This window comes from Oncorhynchus tshawytscha, linkage group LG25 (assembly GCF_018296145.1).
Source record: "Oncorhynchus tshawytscha isolate Ot180627B linkage group LG25, Otsh_v2.0, whole genome shotgun sequence".
NCBI lineage: Eukaryota > Metazoa > Chordata > Actinopteri > Salmoniformes > Salmonidae > Oncorhynchus > Oncorhynchus tshawytscha.
The window spans coordinates 37,766,845-37,793,468 of NC_056453.1; positions in this window are offsets into that span (position 1 = coordinate 37,766,845).

Sequence of the window (26,624 nt, forward strand, 5' to 3'; positions counted from 1 at the left end):
ATGTTGTCTCCCTGTGTGATGGTATCTCCCTGTGTGATGTTATCTCCCCTGTGTGATGTTATCTCCCCTGTGTGATGTCGTCTCCCTGTGTGATGTCGTCTCCCTGTGTGATGTCGTCTCCCTGTGTGATGTCGTCTCCCTGTGTGATGTCGTCTCCCTGTGTGATGTTGTCTCCCTGTGTGATGTTGTCTCCCTGTGTGATGTCGTCTCCCTGTGTGATGTTGTCTCCCTGTGTGATGTTGTCTCCCTGTGTGATGTTATCTCCCTGTGTGATGTCGTCTCCTGTGTGATGTTATCTCCTGTGTGATGTTGTCTCCTGTGTGATGTTGTCTCCCCTGTGTGATGTTGTCTCCCTGTGTGATGTTGTCTCCTGTGTGATGTCCTCCCTGTGTGATGTCGTCCCTGTGTGATGTCGTCTCCTGTGTGATGTCGTCTCCCTGTGTGATGTCGTCTCCCTGTGTGATGTCGTCTCCCTGTGTGATGTCGTCTCCTGTGTGATGTCGTCTCCCTGTGTGATGTCGTCTCCCTGTGTGATGTCTCTCCCTGTGTGATGTCGTCTCCTGTGTGATGTCGTCTCCCTGTGTGATGTCGTCTCCTGTGTGATGTCTCTCCCTGTGTGATGTTGTGTGATGTCTCTCCTGTGTGATGTCGTCTCCTGTGTGATGTCGTCTCCTGTGTGATGTCGTCTCCCTGTGTGATGTCGTCTCCTGTGTGATGTCGTCTCCTGTGTGATGTCGTCTCCTGTGTGATGTCTCTCCTGTGTGATGTTCTCCCTGTGTGATGTCGTCTCCTGTGTGATGTCATCTCCCTGTGTGATGTCATCTCCTGTGTGATGTTGTCTCCCCTGTGTGATGTCATCTCCCTGTGTGATGTTGTCTCCCCTGTGTGATGTTATCTCCCTGTGTGATGTTGTCTCCCTGTGTGATGTTATCTCCCTGTGAGATGTTGTCTCCCTGTGTGATGTCATCTCCCTGTGTGATGTTGTGATGCATCATAGATGCCTGTGATATTTTTTTTACATTGATGTAGAGTTGTTCTTGTCTATTAATGTTCTGTATTATGTTTCATGTTTTGTGTGGATCCCAGGGAGAGTAGCTACTGCTTTCGCAACAGCTAATGGGGATCCTAATAAAGTAAATGAATAAATAAATCAAATGGAGCCATTGACACCAGGATGATCTATGAACCCTTTCATAACTACAGAGACCAATCAACTCACACATCTCTGCTCCATATCGAGAAATAAAAGGGTCATTTTGAAACCCAGCAGACACTTGGGATACTTTTACATTCTTCTATCAAAGAGAATTAGAGCAATGTTTGTGCAATTAGACAGTATAGGCAATACGGTGGCGGGTATGTTGAAAACAACTTCATGTTGAAGATGGGCTTGTTCTGTGCTGAATGAAGAAGTTATGGAAAGTCACAGTGTATTTAAATAGATGATTTATCTGAACAATAGTCTAAGAGATGGAGAATCCAAGGAAACCGCTGACAGCATCACAGACTGTTAAACCAGTTAGGAAACACCCTGGGTCAGGGCAGATGACAGCATCAGAGACCCCTGTTCAACCTGTTAAAACCAGTTAGGGAACACCCTGGGTCAGGGCAGATGACAGCATCACAGACCCCTGTTCAACCTGTTAAAACCAGTTAGGAAACACCCTGGGTCAGGGCAGATGACAGCATCACAGACCCCTGTTCAACCTGTTAAAACCAGTTAGGGAACACCCTGGGTCAGGGCAGATGACAGCATCACAGACCCCTGTTCAACCTGTTAAAACCAGTTAGGGAACACCCTGGGTCAGGGCAGATGACAGCATCACAGACCCCTGTTCAACCTGTTAAAACCAGTTAGGGAACACCCTGGGTCAGGGCAGATGACAGCATCACAGACCGCTGTATCTCTCTACCCCTGCTCAACCTACAAACCCACCAAAAACATCCTCCATCGAACTGAGAGAGAGGGAGAGAGAGAGAAAAAGAGGGATAGAGGGAAAGAGAGAGGGAGAGAGAGAGGGGTGGGGGAAAAGAGGGGTAGAGGGAAAGAGAGAGGGAGAGAGCGAGAGAGAGAGAGAGAGGGAGGGGGAAAGAGGGGGTAGAGGGAAAGAGAGAGGGAGAGAGGGAGAGAGAGAGAGAGAGAGAGAGAGAGGGGAAAGAGGGAGTATAGGGAAAGAGAGAGCGAGAGAGCGAGATGGGGAGAGAGAGAGAGAGAGAGAGAGAGAGAGGGGGAAAGAGCGATAGAGGGAAAGAGAGAAGGAGAGAGGGAGTGATACATGACATCTTGCCCGAACAAGAGATACTGAGTGAGGGATAAGAGGGATGGATTGATAAAAGAGGGTGGTGTCTGTCGCGGAGTGAGTGATGAGAGTGGAGGAGAGGAGAGAGGGAGAGTATGTCTGATTGTATGTGCAGGATATCAGTTCCATTGTTTGCGTGTGTTTTATGTCTTCATTTGTACAGCGTTTGTGTGTGTGTGTGTGTGTGTGTGTGTGTGTGTGTGATGTGTGTGTGTGTGTGTGTGTGTGTGTGTGTGTGTGTGTGTGTGTGTGTGTGTGTGTGATGTGTGTGTGTGATGTGTGTGTGTGATGTGTGTGTGTGATGTGTGTGTGTGATGTGTGTGTGTGTGTGTGTGATGTGTGTGTGTGATGTGTGTGTGTGATGATGTGTGTGTGTGATGTGTGTGTGTGTGTGTGTGTGTGTGATGTGTGTGTGTGTGTGTGTGTGTGTGTGTGTGTGTGTGTGTGTGTGTGTGTGTGTGTGTGTGTGTGTGTGTGTGTGTGATGTGTGTGTGTGATGTGTGTGTGTGATGTGTGTGTGTGATGTGTGTGTGTGTGTGTGTGTGTGATGTGTGTGTGTGTGTGTGTGTGTGTGTGTGTGTGTGTGTGTGTGTGTGTGTGTGTGTGATGTGTGTGTGTGATGTGTGTGTGTGTGTGTGATGTGTGTGTGTGTGTGATGTGTGTGTGTGTGTGATGTGTGTGTGTGTGTGTGTGTGTGTGTGTGTGTGTGTGTGTGTGTGTGTGTGTGTGTGTGTGTGTGTGTGTGTGTGTGTGTGATGTGTGTGTGTGATGTGTGTGTGTGATGTGTGTGTGTGTGTGTGTGTGTGTGTGTGTGTGTGTGTGTGTGTGTGATGTGTGTGTGTGTGTGTGTGATGTGTGTGTGTGTGATGTGTGTGTGTGTGTGTGTGTGTGTGTGTGTGTGTGTGTGTGTGTGTGTGTGTGTGTGTGTGTGTGTGTGTGTGTGTGATGTGTGTGTGTGATGTGTGTGTGTGTGTGTGTGTGTGTGTGTGTGTGATGTGTGTGTGTGTGTGTGTGTGTGTGTGTGTGTGTGTGTGTGTGTGTGTGTGTGTGTGTGTGTGTGTGTGATGTGTGTGTGTGTGTGTGTGTGATGTGTGTGTGTGTGTGTGTGTGTGTGTGTGATGTGTGTGTGTGATGTGTGTGTGATGTGTGTGTGTGTGTGTGTGTGATGTGTGTGTGATGTGTGTGTGTGATGTGTGTGTGTGTGTGTGTGTGTGTGTGTGTGATGTGTGTGTGTGATGTGATGTGTGTGTGTGATGTGTGTGATGTGTGTGTGTGATGTGTGTGATGTGTGTGATGTGTGTGTGTGATGTGTGTGTGTGTGTGTGTGTGTGTGTGTGTGTGTGATGTGTGTGTGTGATGTGTGTGTGTGTGTGTGATGTGTGTGTGTGATGTGTGTGTGTGTGTGATGTGTGTGTGTGATGTGTGTGATGTGTGTGTGTGATGTGTGTGATGTGTGTGATGTGTGTGTGTGTGATGTGTGTGTGTGTGTGTGTGTGTGTGTGATGTGTGTGTGTGATGTGTGTGTGATGTGTGTGTGATGTGTGTGTGTGTGTGTGTGTGATGTGTGTGTGTGTGTGTGTGTGTGTGTGTGTGTGTGTGTGTGTGTGTGATGTGTGTGTGTGATGTGTGTGTGATGTGTGTGTGTGATGTGTGTGTGTGTGTGTGTGTGTGTGTGTGTGTGTGTGTGTGTGTGTGTGTGTGATGTGTGTGTGTGATGTGTGTGTGATGTGTGTGTGATGTGTGTGTGATGTGTGTGTGATGTGTGTGTGATGTGTGTGTGTGATGTGTGTGTGTGTGTGTGTGTGTGTGTGTGTGTGTGTGTGTGTGTGTGATGTGTGTGTGTGTGTGTGTGTGTGTGTGTGTGTGTGTGTGTGTGTGTGTGATGTGTGTGTGATGTGTGTGTGATGTGTGTGTGTGTGTGTGTGTGTGTGTGTGTGTGTGTGTGTGTGATGTGTGTGTGTGTGTGTGTGTGTGTGTGTGTGATGTGTGTGTGTGTGTGTGTGTGTGTGTGTGTGATGTGTGTGTGTGTGTGTGTGTGTGTGTGTGTGTGTGTGTGTGTGTGTGTGTGTGTGTGTGTGTGTGTGTGTGATGTGTGTGTGTGTGTGTGTGTGTGTGATGTGTGTGTGTGTGTGTGTGTGTGTGTGTGTGTGTGTGTGTGATGTGTGTGTGTGATGTGTGTGTGTGTGTGTGTGTGTGTGTGTGTGATGTGTGTGTGTGATGTGTGTGTGTGTGTGTGTGTGTGTGTGTGTGTGTGTGTGTGTGTGATGTGTGTGTGTGTGATGTGTGTGTGTGTGATGTGTGTGTGTGTGTGTGTGTGTGTGTGTGTGTGTGTGTGTGTGTGTGTGTGTGTGTGTGTGTGTGTGTGTGTGTGATGTGTGTGTGTGTGTGTGTGTGTGTGTGTGTGTGTGTGTGTGTGTGTGTGTGTGTGTGTGTGTGTGTGTGTGTGTGTGTGTGTGTGTGTGTGTGTGTGATGTGTGTGTGTGTGTGTGTGTGTGTGTGTGATGTGTGTGTGATGTGTGTGTGATGTGTGTGTGTGATGTGTGTGTGTGTGTGTGATGTGTGTGTGTCAGCCTACTCTTACCTCCGGTTCAAATCAAATCAAATCATATTTGTCACATGTTTGGATTACAACAGGACCTTACTGTGAAATGCTTAGTTACATACCCTTAACCAACAATAGAGTTCAAGAAATAGATTTAAGAAAATATTTACGAAATAAACTAAAGTAATAAATAAAATACCACTAAACAATCTAATGTTCATGACCCTTCTCACCTCCCCCCCTCCTGCCTCTACCCCCCGTCTCCCACCCCCCCATCACCCCTCTTCTGCCTCTATCCCCCGTCTCCTGCCTCTATCCCCCGTCTCCCACCCCATCACCCCTCTCCTGCCTCTATCCCCCGTCTCCTGCCTCTATCCCCCGTCTCCCACCCCATCACCCCTCTCCTGCCTCTATCCCCCGTCTCCTGCCTCTATCCCCCGTCTCCCACCCCATCACCCCTCTCCCTGCCTCTATCCCCCGTCTCCCACTCCATCACCCCTCTCCTGCCTCTATCACCCGTCTCCCACCCATCACCCCTCACCCCTCTCCCACCCCATCACCCCTCTATCACCCTATCACCCCTATCACCCGTCTCCCACCCCATCACCCCTCTCCTGCCTCTATCACCCCTCTCCTGCCTCTATCACCCCTCTCCTGCCTCTATCACTCCTATCACCCCTCTCCTGCCTCTATCACCCCTCTCCTGCCTCTATCACTCCTATCACCCATCTCCCACCCCATCACCCCTCTCCTGCCTCTTGGCCCCAGTACATCACTGGGGCCAAGCTTCCTGCATCCAGGACCTCTATACCAGGTGGTGTCAGAGGAAGCCCCTAAAAATTGTCAAAGACTCCAGCCACCCTGGTGCCAAGTTTAGGTCCAGATGCTTCAGAACAGCTTCTACTCCCAAGACATAACACTCCTGAACATCTAATCAAATGGCTACCCAGACTATTTGCATCCCCCCTTTTACACAGCTGCTACTCTCTGTTATTATCTATCCATAGTCACTTTAATAACTCTACCTAGATGTACATATTACCTCAATTACCTTGACACCGGTGCCCCAGCACATCGACTCTATTCCGGTACCCCTTGTACATAGCCCTGCTATTGTTATTTGCTGCTGCTCTTTAATTGTTTGTTATTCTTATCTCTTATTTCCTTTATTTTATAAATATTATGTTATATTTTTATATTTTATTCATTTATTTTTGTATTTTATTTTTGTTATTTTATTTTTAAAAATGTAGGTATTTTATTCAAACTGCATTGTTGGTTAAGGGCTTGTAAGTAAGCATTTCACTGTAAGGTCTACACGTGTTCTATTCGGCGTATGTGACAAATAACATGTCTATCACCCCTCTCCCACCTCTATCCCCCTATCTCCCCTCTCTCACCCTTCTTCCACCCCTATCACCCGTCTCCTATCCCTATCACCCTATCCCCCCTCCTCATCACCCCTCTCCCAGCCCTATCACCTGTCTCCTATCCCTATCACCTGTCTCCTATCCCTATCACCCCTCTCCCACCTCTATCCCCCTATCTCCCCTCTCTCACCCTTCTTCCACCCCTATCACCCGTCTCCTATCCCTATCACCCGTCTCCTATCCCTATCACCCGTCTCCTATCCCTATCACCCGTCTCCTATCCCTATCACCTGTCTCCTATCCCTATCACCCGTCTCCTATCCCTATCGCCCGTCTCCTATCCCTATCACCTGTCTCCTATCCCTATCACCTGTCTCCTATCCCTATCACCTGTCTCCTATCCCTATCACCCTATCCCCCCTCCTCATCACCCCTCTCCCAGCCCTATCACCTGTCTCCTATCCCTATCCCTATCACATGTCTCCTATCCCTATCACCTGTCTCCTATCCCTATCACCTGTCTCCTATCCCTATCACCTGTCTCCTATCCCTATCACCCCTCTCCCACCTCTATCCCCTATCTCCCCTCTCTCACCCCTCTTCCACCCCTATCACCCGTCTCCTATCCCTATCACCTGTCTCCTATCCCTATCACCTGTCTCCTATCCCTATCGCCTGTCTCCTATCCCTATCACCTGTCTCCTATCCCTATCACCTGTCTCCTATCCCTATCACCTGTCTCCTATCCCTATCACCTGTCTCCTATCCCTATCACCTGTCTCCTATCCCTATCACCTGTCTCCTATCCCTATCACCTGTCTCCTATCCCTATCACCTGTCTCCTATCCCTATCACCTGTCTCCTATCCCTATCACCCCTCTCCCACCTCTATCCCCCTATCTCCCCTCTCTCACCCCTCTTCCACCCCTATCACCTGTCTCCTATCCCTATCACCTGTCTCCTATCCCTATCACCCCTCTCCCACCTCTATCCCCCTATCTCCCCTCTCTCACCCCTCTTCCACCCCTATCACCCGTCTCCTATCCCTATCACCCGTCTCCTATCCCTAATACCCGTCTCCTATCCCTATCACCCGTCTCCTATCCCTATCGCCTGTCTCCTATCCCTATCACCTGTCTCCTATCCCTATCACCTGTCTCCTATCGCCCGTCTCCTATCCCTATCACCCGTCTCCAATCCCTATCACCCGTCTCCTATCCCTATCGCCCGTCTCCTATCCCTATCACCTGTCTCCTATCCCTATCGCCCGTCTCCTATCCCTATCACCCGTCTCCTATCCCTATCGCCTGTCTCCTATCCCTATCACCTGTCTCCTATCCCTATCACCTGTCTCCTATCGCCCGTCTCCTATCCCTATCACCCGTCTCCTATCCCAATCACCCGTCTCATATCCCTATCGCCCGTCTCCTATCCCTATCACCTGTCTCCTATCCCTATCGCCCGTCTCCTATCCCTATCACCCGTCTCCTATCCCTATCACCTGTCTCCTATCGCCCGTCTCCTATCCCTATCGCCCGTCTCCTATCCCTATCACCTGTCTCCTATCCCTATCACCTGTCTCCTATCCCTATCACCTGTCTCCTATCGCCCGTCTCCTATCCCTATCACCTGTCTCCTATCCCTATCACCTGTCTCCTATCTCTATCGCCCGTCTCCCCTATCCCTATCGCCCGTCTCCTATCCCTATCACCTGTCTCCTATCGCCCGTCTCCTATCCCTATCACCCGTCTCCTATCCCTATCACCTGTCTCCTATCGCCCGTCTCCTATCCCTATCACCCGTCTCCTATCCCTATCACCTGTCTCCTATCGCCCGTCTCCTATCCCTATCACCTGTCTCCTATCCCTATCACCCGTCTCCTATCCCTATCACCTGTCTCCTATCACTATCACCTGTCTCCTATCCCTATCACCTGTCTCCTATCGCCCGTCTCCTATCCCTATCACCTGTCTCCTATCGCCCGTCTCCTATCCCTATCACCCGTCTCCTATCCCTATCACCTGTCTCCTATCGCCCGTCTCCTATCCCTATCACCCGTCTCCTATCCCTATCACCCGTCTCCTATCCCTATTGCCTGTCTCCTATCGCCCATCTCCTATCCCTATCGCCCGTCTCCTATCCCTATCGCCCGTCTCCTATCCCTATCACCTGTCTCCTATCGCCCGTCTCCTATCCCTATCACCCGTCTCCTATCCCTATCGCCCGTCTCCTATCCCTATCACCTGTCTCCTATCGCCCGTCTCCTATCCCTATCACCCATCTCCTATCCCTATCACCTATCTCCTATCCCTATCACCCGTCTCCTATCCCTATCACCTGTCTCCTATCCCTATCACCCGTCTCCTATCCCTATCACCCATCTCCTATCCCTATCACCTATCTCCTATCCCTATCACCCGTCTCCTATCCCTATCACCTGTCTCCTATCCCTATCACCCGTCTCCTATCCCTATCACCTGTCTCCTATCCCTATCACCCCTCTCCCACCCCTGTCTCTTCCCTGTGGCAGTCTATGCCCTCTTTAATGCCCTCCCTAAGCCATCATTCTCCTCTCCCTCTGTTCCTCTTCTTCTGCATCTATCTCTACCTGTTCTTCAGTCCTCTCTGAGCGGTGTGTCTGTGTGGGCAGGGCATGGCAGAGTAGAGCAGTGCAGGCTGGCAGGGCAGGTAGAGCAGGGATGATTTAAAGGGCGTGGGATTGGAGTACTCAACTCAGGGCCAGACAGACTTACACACCCATTAATCAGAGAGAAAGAGAGAGAGAGAGAGAGAGAGACAGAGAGAGAGAGACATGGATAGAGACAGAGACAGAGACATGGATAGAGACATGGAGAGAGAGAGAGAGAGAGAGAGAGAGAGAGAGAGAGAGAGACATGAGACATGGATATAGACATGGGAGAGAGAAAGAGACATGGATATAGATATGGGTAGAGAGAGAGACATGGATATAGATATGGGTAGAGAAAGAGACATGGATATAGATATGGGTAGAGAGAGAGACATGGATAGAGACATGGGGAGAGAGAGTGAGAGAGAGCGAGAGGGAGAGAGAGAGAGAGGCATGGATAGAGACATGGGGAGAGAAAGTGTGAGAGAGAGAGAGAGATGGAGAGAGAGGGAGAGAGAGAGAGGCATGGAGAGCGACAAAGAGAAAGGGGAGGACAGCCTACCTGTTTAATTTACACCCCCGCCCCCGCCCCAAACACACTCCTCAGGTGATAGTGTCATTAAGCAGTGTGTATCTGAAACGCTGCTGTCCATCCCCTATTAATTTCTACTGGAGTGTCAGCTTTCACCATTCAATCCTCTGGATCCATACCCCAGTGTCGATTATACAAGGTGTCGAGGATCTATGACAACCGCTTCACTGCTGCTGCCGTCCTCTTAAAAGCCCCTGAATGACTGAGTTATTGATTTCATGTGTGAAACCTACACTGTCCACCATTGATGAAAACCCATTTAGTCTGACAACAGCGTGGGGGGGGGAGCTGATAATGACACATACCCATCAAGACACAAATACAAACAGATACACATACAACCTTAAAAAAAATGTTTTGCTGTCATCTTTTTGAGAGATGCCATCACCATCTTTTTGTAGAAATATGACAGAAACCAGAATCTCATGTTGGTATTTATACAAACAGACATGAGACACAGGCTTTTTACTGGCCTTGATTTGATTTGATTTGACTGTGTCTCTCAGAGAGCAAGGCCTGTTCAACAACCACATGCACAGACGGAATCAAGAAACAACAATGAGTGTGTGTCTGTGTGTGAGTGTGTGTCCAAGACAGAGACATACCTGGAGATGAGCCCTGTATCGATCTATCTGTAATTATATTAAACCAAACCACACACTCATCTAGGGATGCATATATTACGGAAGCAGCCTGATCACTAGAAATAGACTTCGATTTTGGACGTTTGAAAATGTCCTGAGAATGTCGATATGCATTCAGAAATTACTTAGACACCTTCCCATTTTCCAAATTGTTGTTACGTTACTGCCTCATTCTAAAATGTATGAGACTCAAAATTGAGTTCAAGTGCATCCTGTTTCCATTGATCATCTTTAAAATGTTTCTACAACTTCATTGGAGTCCACCTGTGGTAAATTTAATTGATTGGACATGATTTGGAAAGGCTCACACCTGTCTATATAAACGTCCCACAGTTGACAGTGCATGTCAGAGCAAAAACCCAAGTCATGAGGTCGAAGGAGTTGTCGGTAGAGCTCCGAGACAGGATTGTGTCGAGACACAGATCTGAGGAAGGGTACCATAACATTTCTGCGGCATTAAAGGTCCCCAAGAACACAGTAGCCTCCATCATTCTTAAATGGAAGAAGTTTGGAACCGCCAAGACACTTCCTAGAAGAGCTAGCTGCCTGGCAAAACTGAGCAATCGGGGGATTCAGGGGGGTAACCAAGAACTGGGAGACTAGTCAGGACCAAGAGAAAGATGAACAGAGCAAAATACAGAGAGATCCTTGATGAAAACCTGTTCCAGAGCGATCAACATCTCAGACATGGGTGAAGGTTCACCTTTCAACAGGACACCGACCCTAAGCACAGAGCCAAGTCAATGCAGAAGTGGCTTCGGGACAAGTCTCTGAATGTCATTGAGTGGCCCAGCCAGGGTCTGGACTTGAACCCGATCTAAAATCTCTGGAGAGACCTGAAAATAGCTGTGCAGCAACACTCCCCATCCAACCTGACAGAGCTTGAGAGGATCTGCAGAGAAGAATGGGAGGAACTCCCAACATACAGAATTTAAATGTGCATAGCTTGTGGAGTCATACCAAAGACTGGAGGCTGTAATCGCTGCCAAAGGTGCTTCAACAAAGTACTGAGTAAAGGGTCTGAATAATTATGTTTTATGTACAATCAACAAACCTGTTTTTGCTTAGTTCTTATGGACTAAAGGTCAATGGGATTCAGACCCATTGACCTTGTCCACATTTTGTTATGTTAAAGCCTTGTATTCAGAATGATGGGAATAGTAATTTTAAAATCAATTTTAGAATAAGGCTTTATTAACATAACAAAATGTGGAAAAGGTCAATGGGTCTGAAACCTTTCCAAATATACTGTATGACTTCCTCGGCGAACAAATAAAACAATTTAAAAAACGATTTCCAAGTACTGGGAGCAAACTTGTGGTGCTCAGAGCCAAAGAACACAGACCACTACGCTACAGCAGTTCAAACACTCAGAGTTATTTAACCCCGTAACCATGCAGAATTAACACTGTCAGCACACAGAATTAGCCCTGTAACCATGCAGAATTAACCCAGTAACCACATAGAATTAACCCTGTAACCATGCAGAATTAACCCTGTAACCACACAGAATTAACCCAGTAACCATGCAGAATTAACCCTGTAACCACGTAGAATTAACCCAGTAACCATGCAGAATTAACCCTGTAACCACACAGAATTAACCCAGTAACCATGCAGAATTAACCCTGTAACCACACAGAATTAACCCAGTAACCATGCAGAATTAACCCTGTAACCACACAGAATTAACCCAGTAACCATGCAGAATTAACCCTGTAAACACACAGAATTAACCCAGTAACCATGCAGAATTAACCCAGTAACCACATAGAATTAACCCAGTAACCATGCAGAATTAACCCAGTAACCATGCAGAATTAACCCAGTAACCACATAGAATTAACCCTGTAACCACATAGAATTAACCCAGTAACCATGCAGAATTAACCCAGTAACCATGCAGAATTAACCCTGTAACCATGCAGAATTAACCCTGTAACCATGCAGAATTAACCCTGTAACCATGCAGAATTAACCCTGTAACCATGCAGAATTAACCCAGTAACCATATAGAATGAAGTCATCAAAACTAAATGTTTAATACATAATACATCTAATTTCGAATGGAAATTGTGAGATCTTGTTGTACGGTAGGTGCCAAGAGATTGTGTGTGTTTGTGCAAAAACAAAAATTGCAATTGAACACGTGACCCTCAGAGTCGTAGCTCGCAGCTAAATCAGTTTCCACCCATCCCTATCCACAACGCCGAAATGTCTATAAACTACCAGTGTTGGCAGTCCCAGTGTCTATAAACTGCCAGTGTTGGCAGTCCCGGAACACGTGACCCTCAGAGTCGTAGCTTGCAGCTAAATCAGTTTCCACTCATCCCTATCCACAACGCCGAAATGTCTATAAACTACCAGTGTTGGCAGTCCCAGTGTCTATAAACTGCCAGTGTTGGCAGTCCCAGAACACGTGACCCTCAGAGTCGTAGCTTGCAGCTAAATCAGTTTCCACCCATCCCTATCCACAACGCCAAAACAAACCGCAAGCCTAATTGATGGTAAGAACGCTCACAGTTGCCCCTAGTGGACAATTTTAATCTCCCGTCTTCCCGGGTACCAGGACGGACATCGAATTTTGCCTTATGTCTTGAGAGAGACTAAGTATCGAGTGTCTACCAGCAGGGGAAAAGGAAGGAGACAATCGATGGTGCGCATATCAATAAGAGTGGCGAGAGCTGGATTGATCTGCAGTATTAATTGGGTCAATAGGATTGATCTGCAGTATTAATTGGGTCAATAGGATTGATCTGCAGTATTAATTGGGTCAATAGGATTGATCTGCAGTATTAATTGGGTCAATAGGATTGATCTGCAGTATTAATTGGGTCAATAGGATTGATCTGCAGTATTAATTGGGTCAATAGGATTGATCTGCAGTATTAATTGGGTCAACAGGATTGATCTGCAGTATTAATTGGGTCAACAGGATTGATCTGCAGTATTAGTTGGGTCAACGGGATTGTTCTGCAGTATTAATTGGGTCAACAGGATTGCCTATTTACACACACACACACACACACACACACACACACACACACACACACACACACACACACACACACACACACACACACACACACACACACACACACACACACACACACACACACACACACACACACACATACACACACAGATAGTCTCACACACAGATAGTCTCACACACAGATAGTCTCACACACAGATAGTCTCACACACAGATAGTCTCACACACCTAATTAGAACACAGATAAATATTTAGGAAGATAAAGCGATAAAGGTGGAGTGAAAATGTCACTGCCAATGTCAATGTCACTGTGTTGGCAGTCCCAGTGTCTATAAACTACCAGTGTTTCATTCAGTCCCAGTGTCTATAAACTACCAGTGTTTCATTCAGTCCCAGTGTCTATAAACTGCCAGTGTTGGCAGTCCCAGTGTCTATAAACTACCAGTGTTGGCAGTCCCAGTGTCTATAAACTACCAGTGTTGGCAGTCCCAGTGTCTATAAACTACCAGTGTTTCATTCAGTCCCAGTGTATATAAACTGCCAGTGTTGGCAGTCCCAGTGTCTATAAACTACCAGTGTTGGCAGTCCCAGTGTCTATAAACTACCAGTGTTGGCAGTCCCAGTGTCTATAAACTACCAGTGTTTCATTCAGTCCCAGTGTATATAAACTGCCAGTGTTGGCAGTCCCAGTGTCTATAAACTGCCAGTGTTGGCAGTCCCAGTGTCTATAAACTGCCAGTGTTGGCAGTCCCAGTGTCTATAAACTACCAGTGTTTCATTCAGTCCCAGTATCTATAAACTGCCAGTGTTGGCAGTCCCAGTGTCTATAAACTACCAGTGTTGGCAGTCCCAGTGTCTATAAACTACCAGTGTTGGCAGTCCCAGTGTCTACAAACTACCAGTGTTGGCAGTCCCAGTGTCTATAAACTGCCAGTGTTGGCAGTCCCAGTGTCTATAAACTACCAGTGTTGGCGGTCCCAGTGTCTATAAACTACCAGTGTTGGCAGTCCCAGTGTCTATAAACTACCAGTGTTGGCGGTCCCAGTGTCTATAAACTGCCAGTGTTGGCAGTCCCAGTGTCTATAAACTGCCAGTGTTGGCAGTCCCAGTGTCTATAAACTGCCAGTGTTGGCAGTCCCAGTGTCTATAAACTACCAGTGTTGGCAGTCCCAGTGTCTATAAACTACCAGTGTTGGCAGTCCCAGTGTCTATAAACTACCAGTGTTGGCAGTCCCAGTGTCTATAAACTACCAGTGTTGGCAGTCCCAGTGTCTATAAACTGCCAGTGTTGGCAGTCCCAGAGTCTATAAACTACCAGTGTTGGCGGTCCCAGTGTCTATAAACTACCAGTGTTTCATTCAGTCCCAGTGTCTATAAACTACCAGTGTTTCATTCAGTCCCAGTGTCTATAAACTGCCAGTGTTGGCGGTCCCAGTGTCTATAAACTACCAGTGTTGGCAGTCCCAGAGTCTATAAACTACCAGTGTTTCATTCAGTCCCAGAGTCTATAAAATACCAGTGTTTCATTCAGTCCCAGTGTCTATAAACAACCAGTGTTTCATTCAGTCCCAGTGTCTATAAACTACCAGTGTTGGCAGTCCCAGTGTCTATAAACTACCAGTGTTGGCAGTCCCAGAGTCTATAAACTACCAGTGTTTCATTCAGTCCCAGAATCTATAAACTACCAGTGTTTCATTCAGTCCCAGTGTCTATAAACTACCAGTGTTTCATTCAGTCCCAGTGTCTATAAACTACCAGTGTTGGCAGTCCCAGTGTCTATAAACTGCCAGTGTTGGCAGTCCCAGAGTCTATAAACTACCAGTGTTGGCGGTCCCAGTGTCTATAAACTACCAGTGTTGGCGGTCCCAGTGTCTATGAACTACCAGTGTTTCATTCAGTCCCAGAGTCTATAAACTACCAGTGTTTCATTCAGTCCCAGAGTCTATAAACTACCAGTGTTTCATTCAGTCCCAGAGTCTATAAACTACCAGTGTTTCATTCAGTCCCAAAGTCTATAAACTACCAGTGTTTCATTCAGTACCAGAGTCTATAAACTACCAGTGTTTCATTCAGTCCCAGTGTCTATAAACTACCAGTGTTTCATTCAGTCCCAGTGTCTATAACCTACCAGTGTTGGCAGTCCCAGTGTCTATAAACTACCAGTGATGGCAGTCCCAGAGTCTATAAACTACCAGTGTTTCATTCAGTCCCACTGTCTATAAACTACCAGTGTTGGCGGTCCCAGTGTCTATAAACTGCCAGTGTTGGCGGTCCCAGTGTCTATAAACTGCCAGTGTTGGCGGTCCCAGTGTCTTTAAACTACCAGTGTTTCATTCAGTCCCGGTGTCTATAAACTACCAGTGTTGGCAGTCCCAGTGTCTATAAACTGCCAGTGTTGGCAGTCCCAGTGTCTATAAACTACCAGTGTTTCATTCAGTCCCAGTGTCTATAAACTGCCAGTGTTGGCAGTCCCAGTGTCTATAAACTATCAGTGTTGGCAGTCCCAGTGTCTATAAACTACCAGTGTTGGCAGTCCCAGAGTCTATAAACTACCAGTGTTTCATTCAGTCCCACTGTCTATAAACTACCAGTGTTGGCGGTCCCAGTGTCTATAAACTACCAGTGTTGGCGGTCCCAGTGTCTATAAACTACCAGTGTTTCATTCAGTCCCAGAGTCTATAAACTACCAGTGTTTCATTCAGTCCCAGAGTCTATAAACTACCTGTGTTGTGTTGGCAGTCCTACCAGTGTTGTGTTGGCAGTCCCATAAACTACCTGTGTTTCATTCAGTCCCAGAGTCTATAAACTACCAGTGTTTCATTCAGTCCCAGTGTCTATAAACTACCAGTGTTTCATTCAGTCCCGGTGTCTATAAACTACCAGTGTTGGCAGTCCCAGTGTATATAAACTGCCAGTGTTGGCAGTCCCAGTGTCTATAAACTACCAGTGTTTCATTCAGTCCCAGTGTCTATAAACTGCCAGTGTTGGCAGTCCCAGTGTCTATAAACTATCAGTGTTGGCAGTCCCAGAGTCTATAAACTATCAGTGTTGGCAGTCCCAGAGTCTATAAACTACCAGTGTTTCATTCAGTCCCAGTGTCTATAACCTACCAGTGTTGGCAGTCCCAGTGTCTATAAACCACCAGTGTTGGCAGTCCCAGAGTCTATAAACTACCAGTGTTTCATTCAGTCCCACTGTCTATAAACTACCAGTGTTGGCGGTCCCAGTGTCTATAAACTACCAGTGTTGGCGGTCCCAGTGTCTATAAACTACCAGTGTTTCATTCAGTCCCAGAGTCTATAAACTACCAGTGTTTCATTCAGTCCCAGAGTCTATAAACTGCCAGTGTTGTGTTGGCGGTCCCAGAGTCTATAAACTACCTGTGTTGTGTTGGCAGTCCCAGAGTCTATAAACTACCTGTGTTTCATTCAGTCCCAGAGTCTATAAACTACCAGTGTTTCATTCAGTCCCAGAGTCTATAAACTACCAGTGTTGTGATGGTGGTCCCAATGTCTATGAACTCAGATGCATTTGGGACTCATTTATGACCTTGCACTTTGTTCATGACTGAAGGCAGTGGACTCTCAGAGGGAAAGAAGTGTCTCAGTATTTCATCCCAAATGGCATCCTATTCCCTATGTAGTGCGCTAATTTGACCAAAGCCCTACCCTGGTAGGTAATGCACTATATAGGGAATAGGGTGCAACATTTGAGACATGCACTCAGTACTGCAGGCTCTTAACACACATGTTTATTTATTATCTATAATGGGTTCCTGTAACATAATCTCCAGGGAGCCAGGAAAGAGTCATTTCAGCAGCTTTTCATCTTTACTTCAGGCTCTGTATGTGTGGTGTGGGGGGTGTGGGTGTGTGGCGTGGGGGATGTGGGTGTGTGGCGTGGGGGATGTGGGTGTGTGGCGTGGGGGGATGTGGGTGTGTGGCATGGGGGATGTGGGTGTGTGGCGTGGGGGATGTGGGTGTGTGGCGTGGGGGATGTGGGTGTGTGGCGTGGGGGATGTGGGTGTGTGGCGTGGGGGATGTGGGTGTGTGGCGTGGGGGATGTGGGTGTGTGGCGTGGGGGGATGTGGGTGTGTGGCGTGGGTGTGTGGCGTGGGGGGATGTGGGTGTGTGGCGTGGGGGGTGTGGGTGTGTGGCGTGGGGGATGTGGGTGTGTGGCGTGGGGGATGTGGGTGTGTGGGTGTGTGGCGTGGGGGGGGTGGGTGTGTGGCGTGGGGGGTGTGGGTGTGTGGCGTGGGGGGGTGGGTGTGGGGGATGTGGGTGTGTGGCGTGGGGGGTGTGGGTGTGGCGTGGGGGGGATGTGGGTGTGTGGCGTGGGGGGGTGGGGTGTGTGGCGTGGGGGATGTGGGTGTGTGGGGTGTGTGGGGGGGGGATGTGGGTGTGTGGCGGGATGTGGGTGTGTGGCGTGGGGGGATGTGGGTGTGTGGCGTGGGGGGTGGGGTGTGGCGGGATGTGGGTGTGTGGCGTGGGGGGTGTGTGGGTGTGTGGCGTGGGGGGTGGGTGTGTGGCGTGTGGGGGTGTGGGGGATGTGGGTGTGTGGCGTGGGGGTGTGGGGTGTGAGGCGTGGGGGATGTGGGTGTGTGGCGGGATGTGGGTGTGTGGTGTGGGGGATGTGGGTGTGTGGCGTGGGGGGTGTGGGTGTGTGGTGGGGGGTGTGGGTGTGTGGCGGGATGTGGGTGTGTGGTGTGGGGGGTGTGGGTGTGTGGCGTGGGGGGATTGTGGGTGTGTGGTGTGGGGGATTGTGGGTGTGTGGTGTGGGGAGATGTGGGTGTGTGTAGATGGTGCTGAACCTGATGGACAGGATCAATACTATACTACGCACAGAAACAACCTACTAGTAGTGATAGAATATCTCAGCTCTGGACCTATTTACCTCCTGTATCTCTCTTTTCTCAATCTCACTCCTATTGAGCTCTCAGCCTTCCTCTGTCTATCTCTTTACAACTTGTCTGTCTGTCTGTCTGTCTGTCTGTCTGTCTGTCTGTCTGTCTGTCTGTCTGTCTGTCTGTCTGTCTGTCTGTCTGTCTGTCTGTCTGTCTGTCTGTCTGTCTGTCTGTCTGTCTGTCTGTCTGTCTGTCTGTCTGTCTGTCTGTCTCTCTCTCTCTCTCTCTCTCTCTCTCTCTTCCTCTCTCTCTCTCTCTTCCTCCCTCTCATCACTTCTCCTACTCAATCTCACAGAGGCAGAACTAAAAGCCTCATCCCCTATAGAACCACTATCCAATACCCGGAACATACATATCTGCATTTTTGCAAATCAATGCAGTGCCACATTCAGTAGCAAGTAAGTGGATTAATGTGCATTTTGATCCTGGGCGGGCAGACACATATTCATGGCCGGAATGGCCAAGATAAAGCTGTGCAACACGAACAACAACACAGAGTTATTCATGGAATAAACAAACATACAGTCAATTACACAATAGGAAAAAAAAAGTATATACACAGTGTGTGCCAAATGAGGTAAGATAATGGGGAGGTAAGTCAATAACTAGGCCATAGATGTAACTATAGTTGTAAACGACCTATAGTTTCGGCAAGTCGGTTAGGACATCTACTTTGTGAATGACACAAGTAATTTTTCAAACAATTGTTTACAGACAGATTATTTCATTTACAATTCACTGCATCACAATTTCAGTGGGACAGAAGATTGCATACACTAAGTTGACTGTGCCTTAAAACAGCTTGGAAAATTCCAGAAAATTATGTCATGGTGTTAGAAGCATCTGATAGGCTAATTGACATCATTTGAGTCAATTGGAGGGGTACCTCTGGACATATTTCAAGGCCTACCTTCAAACTCAGTGCCTCTTTGCTTGACATCATGTGAAAATGAAAAGAAATCAGCCAAGACCTTGGAAGAAAAAATGTAGTCCTCAACAAGTCTGGTTCATCCTTGGGAGCAATTTCCAAACGCCTGAAGGTACCAAGTTCATCTGTACCATCAATAGTTTGCAAGTATAAACACCATGGGACCACGCAGCCGTCATACAACTCAGGACGTAGACGCATTCTGTCTCCTAGAGATGAACGTACGTTGGTGTGAAAAGTACAAATCAATCCCAGAACAACAGCAAAGGACCTTGTGAAGATGCTGGAGGAAACAGGAACAAAAGCATCTATATCCCAGTAAAACAAGTCCTATACAAACATAACCTGAAAGGCCGCTCATCAAGGAAGAAGCCACTGCTCCAAAACCGCCATAAAAAAGCCATACTATGGTTTGCAACTGCACATGGGGACAAAGATCGTACTTTTTAGAGAAATGTCCTCTGGTCTGATGAAACAAAAATAGAACTGTTTGGCCATAATGACCATCATTATGTTTGGAGGAAAAAGGGGGAGGCTTGCAAGCCAAAGAACACTATCCCAACTGTGAAGCAAGGGGTTGGCAGCATCATGTTATGGGGGTGCTTTGCTGCAGGAGGGACTGGTAGATTTATGTAGATTTATTGAAGCAACATCTCAAGACATCAGTCAGGAAGTTAAAGTTTGGTTGCAAATGGGTCTTCCAAATTGACAATGAACCCAAGCATACTTTCCAAAGTTGTGCCAAAATGGCTTAAGGACAACAAAGTCAAGGTATTGGAGTCAAGGTATTGGAGTTGCCATCACAAAGCCCTGACCTCAAACCTATAGAAAATGTGTGGACAGAACTGAAAAAGTGTGTGCGAGCAAGGAGGACTACAAACCTGACTCAGTTACACCAGCTCTGTCAGGAGGAATGGGTCAAAATTCACTCAACTTAATCGTGGGAAGCTTGTAAAATTCTACCTGAAAAGTTTGACCCAAGTTAAACAATTTAAAGGCAATGCTACCAAATGCTAATTGGGTGTATGTAAACTTCTGACCCACTGGGAATGTGATGCTAGAAATAAAAGCTGAAATAAATCATTCTCTCTCCTATTATTCTGACATTTCACATTCTTAAAATAAAGTGGTGATCCTAACTGACCTAAGACAGGGAAGTTTTACTTGGATTAAATATCAGGAATTGTGAAAAACTCAGTTTAAATGTATGTAAACTTCCGATTTCAACTGTAAACATGCGTCCCAAATGGCATCCTATTCCCATAAGGCTCTAGTCAAAAGAAGTGCACTAAATAGAGAATATGATGCCATTTGGGATGCGGCCTATGTGTGAGCTTTGTCTGCAACATGGATGTCTACATTATGTGTGACTGTTGTTTCTGAGTCACAATCACTCTGAGTTGGTTTCATAATAGTTACCATGGATTACATCGACTTCAAATGTTTTTTTTCTCTCCTTTTCTCAGAGATCTAGAGTGTGGAGGCAAAACTAAAACGATCAACATGTGTTCCCAGCTATTTGTCCATGTTCATGGAACCTCATTCATTCATATACTCTTAGAAAAAAAGAGTTCTTCAGCTGTCACTATAGGAGAACCCTTTGAGGAACCCTTTTTGTTTCAAGTTAGAACCGTTTTGGTTCCAGATAGAACCTTATTTGTTTCCCAAACGAGTTCTATCTGGAACCAAAAAATTATTCTACCTGGAATCAAAAGGGGTAAAAATGTTTTGTCACAGCCATGGTATACGATCTGATAGAGCACGGCTTTCAGCCAATCAGCATTCAGGGCTCAAACCACCCAGATTCTAATTGGAAACAGAGAGAAAAGGAGGATCAGAGTAACCCAGTGTGATTTCAATACATCAAACATTTGAATACCAACCGATTACTTCTGGCTGTGACCAAACAGAACAATTGCTGTTCTAAATGGAATTCCTCTCATTCTAGAAACCCTTTACTTCCTTCCTGAGGCTCAGACTCAAACATGGAGACCTTGATAGGCGTCGCTTTCCCATCCCCCGGGACCATGAAAGGAATCTAATTGACCAAAATCAATATTAACACCCAATCCCCTTTCTCTCCCTCTCTCCTTCTGTCCTCCATCCTCCACTCATGTCAATGGTCGCGCTTAAAATGTTCCTCTGTATTGTCCTGTTCTTCTTCCATCCATTTAAACACGGGAGAAAGTCATTTCTCCACCCCAGTGATCCCGGAACTGAACAGGAGGTAGAGGAGGGTAGAGAAAGAGGGGGAGCAGGAGGAGGGGGTGAGAGAAGGAATGGGAGATTAAACACGGGAGAAAGTCATTTCTCCACCCCAGTGATCCCGGAACTGAACAGGAGGTAGAGGAGGGTAGAGAAAGAGGGGGAGCAGGAGGAGGGTGAGAGAAGGAATGGGAGATTAAACACGGGAGAAAGTTTTCTCCACCCCAGATCCCGGAACTGAACAGGAGGTAGAGGGGGTAGAGAAAGAGCAGAGGGAGGAGGGTAGAAAGGAATGGGAGATTAAAGGTTTGAGTGGAAAGGGGGCAGAATAGAAAGAAGGGGGGAGGGAAAGGAAGAGAGAGATGAGGGGAGGGAGAACAAGAGAGCTTGAGCGTGAGAGAATGAAAAACTAAGTGAATAAAAACGGTCTGTATTGTTCTGGGGGAATGTATCCATCCAGTCCAAAACGCAAAAACAAACCGATGGTGCCGAGTCACCAAACTGATAGAGCTCCTCTCTGGCCGGACAGCAAACACACATAATAACTCAGCTAGCTGGACTAGAGGCTGGCCTCTACCTGTGTCCCAAATGGCAATGTATTTCCTATTTAGTGCACCCACAGGGTCCATATGTCTCGGGTCAAATGTAGTGCACTATATAGGGAAAATGGTGCCATTTTGGATGCAATGTCTGGTCTCTGTTTTGTGTTTTTGCTGGTCTCTGTCTATATGTGTTTTTGCTGGTCTCTGTCTATGTGTGTTTTTGCTGGTCTCTGTGTTTTTGCTGGTCTCTGTCTATATGTGTTTTTGCTGGTCTCTGTCTATATGTGTGTTTTTGCTGGTCTCTGTCTATATGTGTTTTTGCTGGTCTCTGTCTATATGTGTTTTTGGTCTCTGTCTATATGTGTTTTTGCTGGTCTCTGTCTATGTGTGTTTTTGCTGGTCTCTGTCTATATGTGTTTTTGCTGGTCTCTGTCTATATGTGTTTTTGCTGGTCTCTGTCTATGTGTGTTTTTGCTGGTGTGTGTTTTTGCTGGTCTCTGACTGGTCTCTGTCTATGTGTGTTTTTGCTGGTCTCTATCTATATGTGTTTTTGCTGGTCTCTGTCTGGTCTCTGTCTATATGTGTGTTTTTGTTTTTGCTGGTCTCTGTCTATGTGTGTTTTGCTGGTCTTTTATCAAATCAAAATGTATGTGTCACACACATGGTTAGCAGACGTTAATGCGAGTGTAGCGACAATTCAATAATATCTGACAAGTAATCTAACAATTTCCCAACAACTACCTAATACACACATCTAAAGGGGTGAATGAGAATATGTACATATAAATATATGGATGAGTGATGGCCGAGCGGCATAGGCAAGATGCAATAGATGGTATTAAAAACAGTATATACATATGATATGAGTAATGTAAGATATGTAAACATTATTAAAGTGGCATTGTTTAAAGTGATCAGTGATTAATTTATTAAAATGGCCAGTGATTGAGTATCAATGTAGGCAGCAGCCTCTCTGAGTTTGTGATTTCTGTTTAGCAGTCTGATGGCCTTGAGATATTAGCTGTTTACCAGACTCTCGGCCCCAACTTTGATGCACCTGTCCTGACCTTCTGGATGGTAACGGTTTTAACAGGCAGTGGCTTGGGTGGTTGTTGTCCTTGATGATCTTTTTGGCCTTCCTGTGACATCGTTGTGCAGACCGCACCACCCTCTGGATAGCCCTGCAGGTATGGGCGGTGCAGTTGCTGTACCAGGCTGTGATACAGACCGACAGGATGCTCTTGATTGTGCATCTGTAAAAGTTTGTCAGGGTTTTGGGCGCCTTCTTCACCACACTGTCTGTGTGGGTGGATCATTTCAGTTTGTCTGTGATATGTACGCCAAGGGACTTAAAACGTTCCACCTTCTCCACTGCTATGTGGATAGGAGGGTGCTCCCTCTACTGTTTCCTGAAGTGCACGGTCTCTATCTATGTGTGTTTTTGCTGGTCTCTGTCTATATGTGTTTTTGCTGGTCTCTGTCTATGTGTGTTTTTGCTGGTCTCTGTCTATATGTGTTTTTCCTGGTCTCTGTCTATGTGTGTTTTTGCTGGTCTCTGTCTATATGTGTTTTTGCTGGTCTCTGTCTATGTGTGGTCTTGTCTATGTGTGGTCTCTGTCTATATGTGTTTTTGCTGGTCTGGTCTCTGTCTATATGTGTTTTTGCTGGTCTCTGTCTATGTGTGTTTTTGCTGGTCTCTGTCTATATGTGTTTTTGCTGGTCTCTGTCTATATGTGTTTTTGCTGGTCTCTATCTATATGTGTTTTTGCTGGTCTCTGTCTATATGTGTTTTTGCTGGTCTCTATCTATATGTGTTTTTGCTGGTCTCTGTCTATGTGTGTTTTTGCTGGTCTCTGTCTATATGTGTTTTTGCTGGTCTCTGTCTATATGTGTTTTTGCTGGTCTCTGTCTATATGTGTTTTTGCTGGTCTCTATCTATATGTGTTTTTGCTGGTCTCTGTCTATATGTGTTTTTCTGCTATATGGTCTGGTCTCTATCTATATGTGTTTTTGCTGGTCTCTATCTATATGTGTTTTTGCTGGTCTCTGTCTATATGTGTTTTTGCTGGTCTCTATCTATATGTGTTTTTGCTGGTCTCTGTCTATGTGTTTTTGTTTTGTCTATGTGCTGGTCTCTATCTATGTGTGTTTTTGCTGGTCTCTGTCTATGTGTGTTTTTGGTGTTCTCCGTCTGTGTGTGTTTTTGCTGGTCTGTGTGTGTTTTTGCTGGTCTGTGTGTGTTTTTGCTGGTCTCTGTGTGTGTTTGCAGTCCGTTATACTGTTTAGTAAGGCTGCCTGTCTGGGCGTTGGGAGTTTGGTTCATCTCAGTACAAAGTCAGTTGGATTTAGTGAGTACGTTATTGGTCTAGCTTGGACACATACACACAGGCACACACATATATGCCCCCACACAATGTAACACCCTAAATCCCCAGAGAGAGAGAAGAATGAGAGTGACATTAATCCCCCATCTCCCCTTCACTTTTCCCCCTATTTTACTCCCCTTCACTCTCCCCCTATTTCACTCCCCTTCACTTTCCCCCTATTTCACTCCCCTTCACTTTCCCCCTATTTCACTCCCCTTCACTTTCCCCCTATTTCAATCCCCTTCACTTTCCCCCTATTTCACTCCCCTTCACTTTTCCCCCTATTTCACTCCCCTTCACTTTCCCCCTATTTCACTCCCCTTCACTTTCCCCCTATTTCACTTCATATGAAGGAAGTGAAACCTCCACCTCATAGTTTCTACTGGTCCCTTTAGTAATCACACCACCAAAAGGACAGGGTGAGGGGTTAGGAGGCCCCTTTAGAAAATGAGAGAAGGAAGGATGAAACCCTGATGGAAAATAAACTGGAGGGAGGGAGAGAGAGAGATACTGAGGGATGGATGGAGAAGAGAAGGATGTATTGAAGGAGGGGGAGGGAGGTTAATCCCAGCTCATTCCATTCAGTGAGTCCCAGAGATAACTAATACGCTTATCTGTACAAAATCTCTTCCACTCAGAGACAAGAGGATAACAATGGGCTATCACTGATAAAAAGAAGTACATAAAGAGAGAGAGAATAATAATAATAAAAACACTGGTCAGTCACTCGTTTCTCATGTGATATATGATAATTGATAATAACATAATTCTGCTTTCAGGAATGTGATGTCAGTTGGACTGTAGTTATAAAGTTATCCTCTATTGATCTTCCTCAAGCCCTTATTAAAATAAGTACTTTTATAGAATCTCCAAGACCACATCAGGACAAGAGCAGTTCAACATTTGCAGGTAATATGTTCGGTCTAGCTTTCCTACCCTAAGCTGATAACGTAAATGATCACTCCAGTCTTTCTGCACACGTTTTATATCAGACACAATGTTAGCCTCTTCTCATCTCAACCCCTATTCTCCGTCCCAAATGCCACCCTATTCCCTACATAGTGCACTACTACTTTTAAAGGAATAGGGTGCCATTTGGGACCCCTCGTCTCCATCCTTTCTTCTCTCATCTCATCTCTTCTCCTAACCTCTGTTTGTTTCCTATTAAACCCAGCCTCGGCAGGCGAATGAGCCTGCCTCCCTCTCTCCTCTCCTTAGGGGCATGTTGGTAATTAGCCCTGATGCTAATATGCACTAATAAGTTAGCATAACATGGCTGTGTTAGTGTATTAGCATATTGCATTAGCATACTGAAAGGCCCTGCTTAATTAGCAACACAGTGATTAAAGGGGATGCTAAAACAGGAGTGAAAAGGCTGAGGAGAATTAGCAGTTAGCACGCTAACACAATCTGACTAACCCTTCCCCACGGACCGCCATGGACTAGAGTTGCAGGCTTTGGTTTTTCCATTTACCTTTTGAGGTTGGACTTTGCACATATAGCTCATTAGCACATAGGGCACACTGATTGGTGTTACCTCGTTAGTCAGTATGTGTTACACCTGTGCTGGCTTGTCCATCTCGTTAGCAGGAAGGTGTTTCAATGGTGCTGGCCCAGGTGCTATTTAAGAGTGGCTGGCTCAGTGCTCCAGTTGTCGTGAGTTATGTAGAGGGTCAACACCTTCAGTTGGCGTTCCCTATTTTGATTTCCAGACAAACAATCCTTTATCTGACCTTCCCTGTTTTGCTCCACTTTTTTTAGTTTGTTTCCTGTGTTTAAGTTTGGTGTGGGTTTTTCTTTTGTTTGCCTCTACTTGGACAAATGTATTGGATGTTCATGGTGGGCGTCTTTTAGGATCCAGTTGTTGTTGCATGTCAACTTTCAGTGGAGATCCCCCATGAGTGTCTTTCAGAACCTCTCCTAGAACCCCATGTCATTAGTTTTGTTGTTGTCATTGACTACGCCTCCCCATACACAGTGCCTTTGAGGTGGGGAATTCAGGGAGAGGGGAGGCTCTGAATATAAGCTACACAGAGAGAGAGAGACACACACACACAAACACGCACACACCATTGTTCTGCTCCCAGACAGAACAGAACAGCAACGAGCAGGGTTTGTATGCCTTGTTAGCTTATGTGTGTTCCTGGGTGCAGAGAGACAGCAAGCGAGAGGGCATGATTCCCTGCCCCATCATATCTGTCGGTGTGTTTATTTCAAATACAGGAGGGGAAGGTGAGAGGGAAGAGGTTGAGATGGACAGGCAGCAGGGCTTCTCTTGATAAGTGCATGAAGATGGCGGCGACAGACCAAGCAGTTCTGCTTCAAGCGAAAAGTTTTTTTGTGTGTTATTTCTTACATTATTAGCCCAGTACGTTTTTTTGTGTTATTACATACAGCCAGAAAAAAACGTTTTGATATCAGAGTGGTGGCAACTCACCAGCATTATGACCAGGAGTACGACGTTCCTGAATTGGTTCCTCTGATCCCAGGGCAATTGAACTGATCCCAGAGGCTGCTCCAAGACGCAGCTGGCGGAGAAGAGGTATTTCGAGTGGACATCTAGTCTGATTCAGGAGGTGGGCACACCATCCACCACTTCCGAGTATAT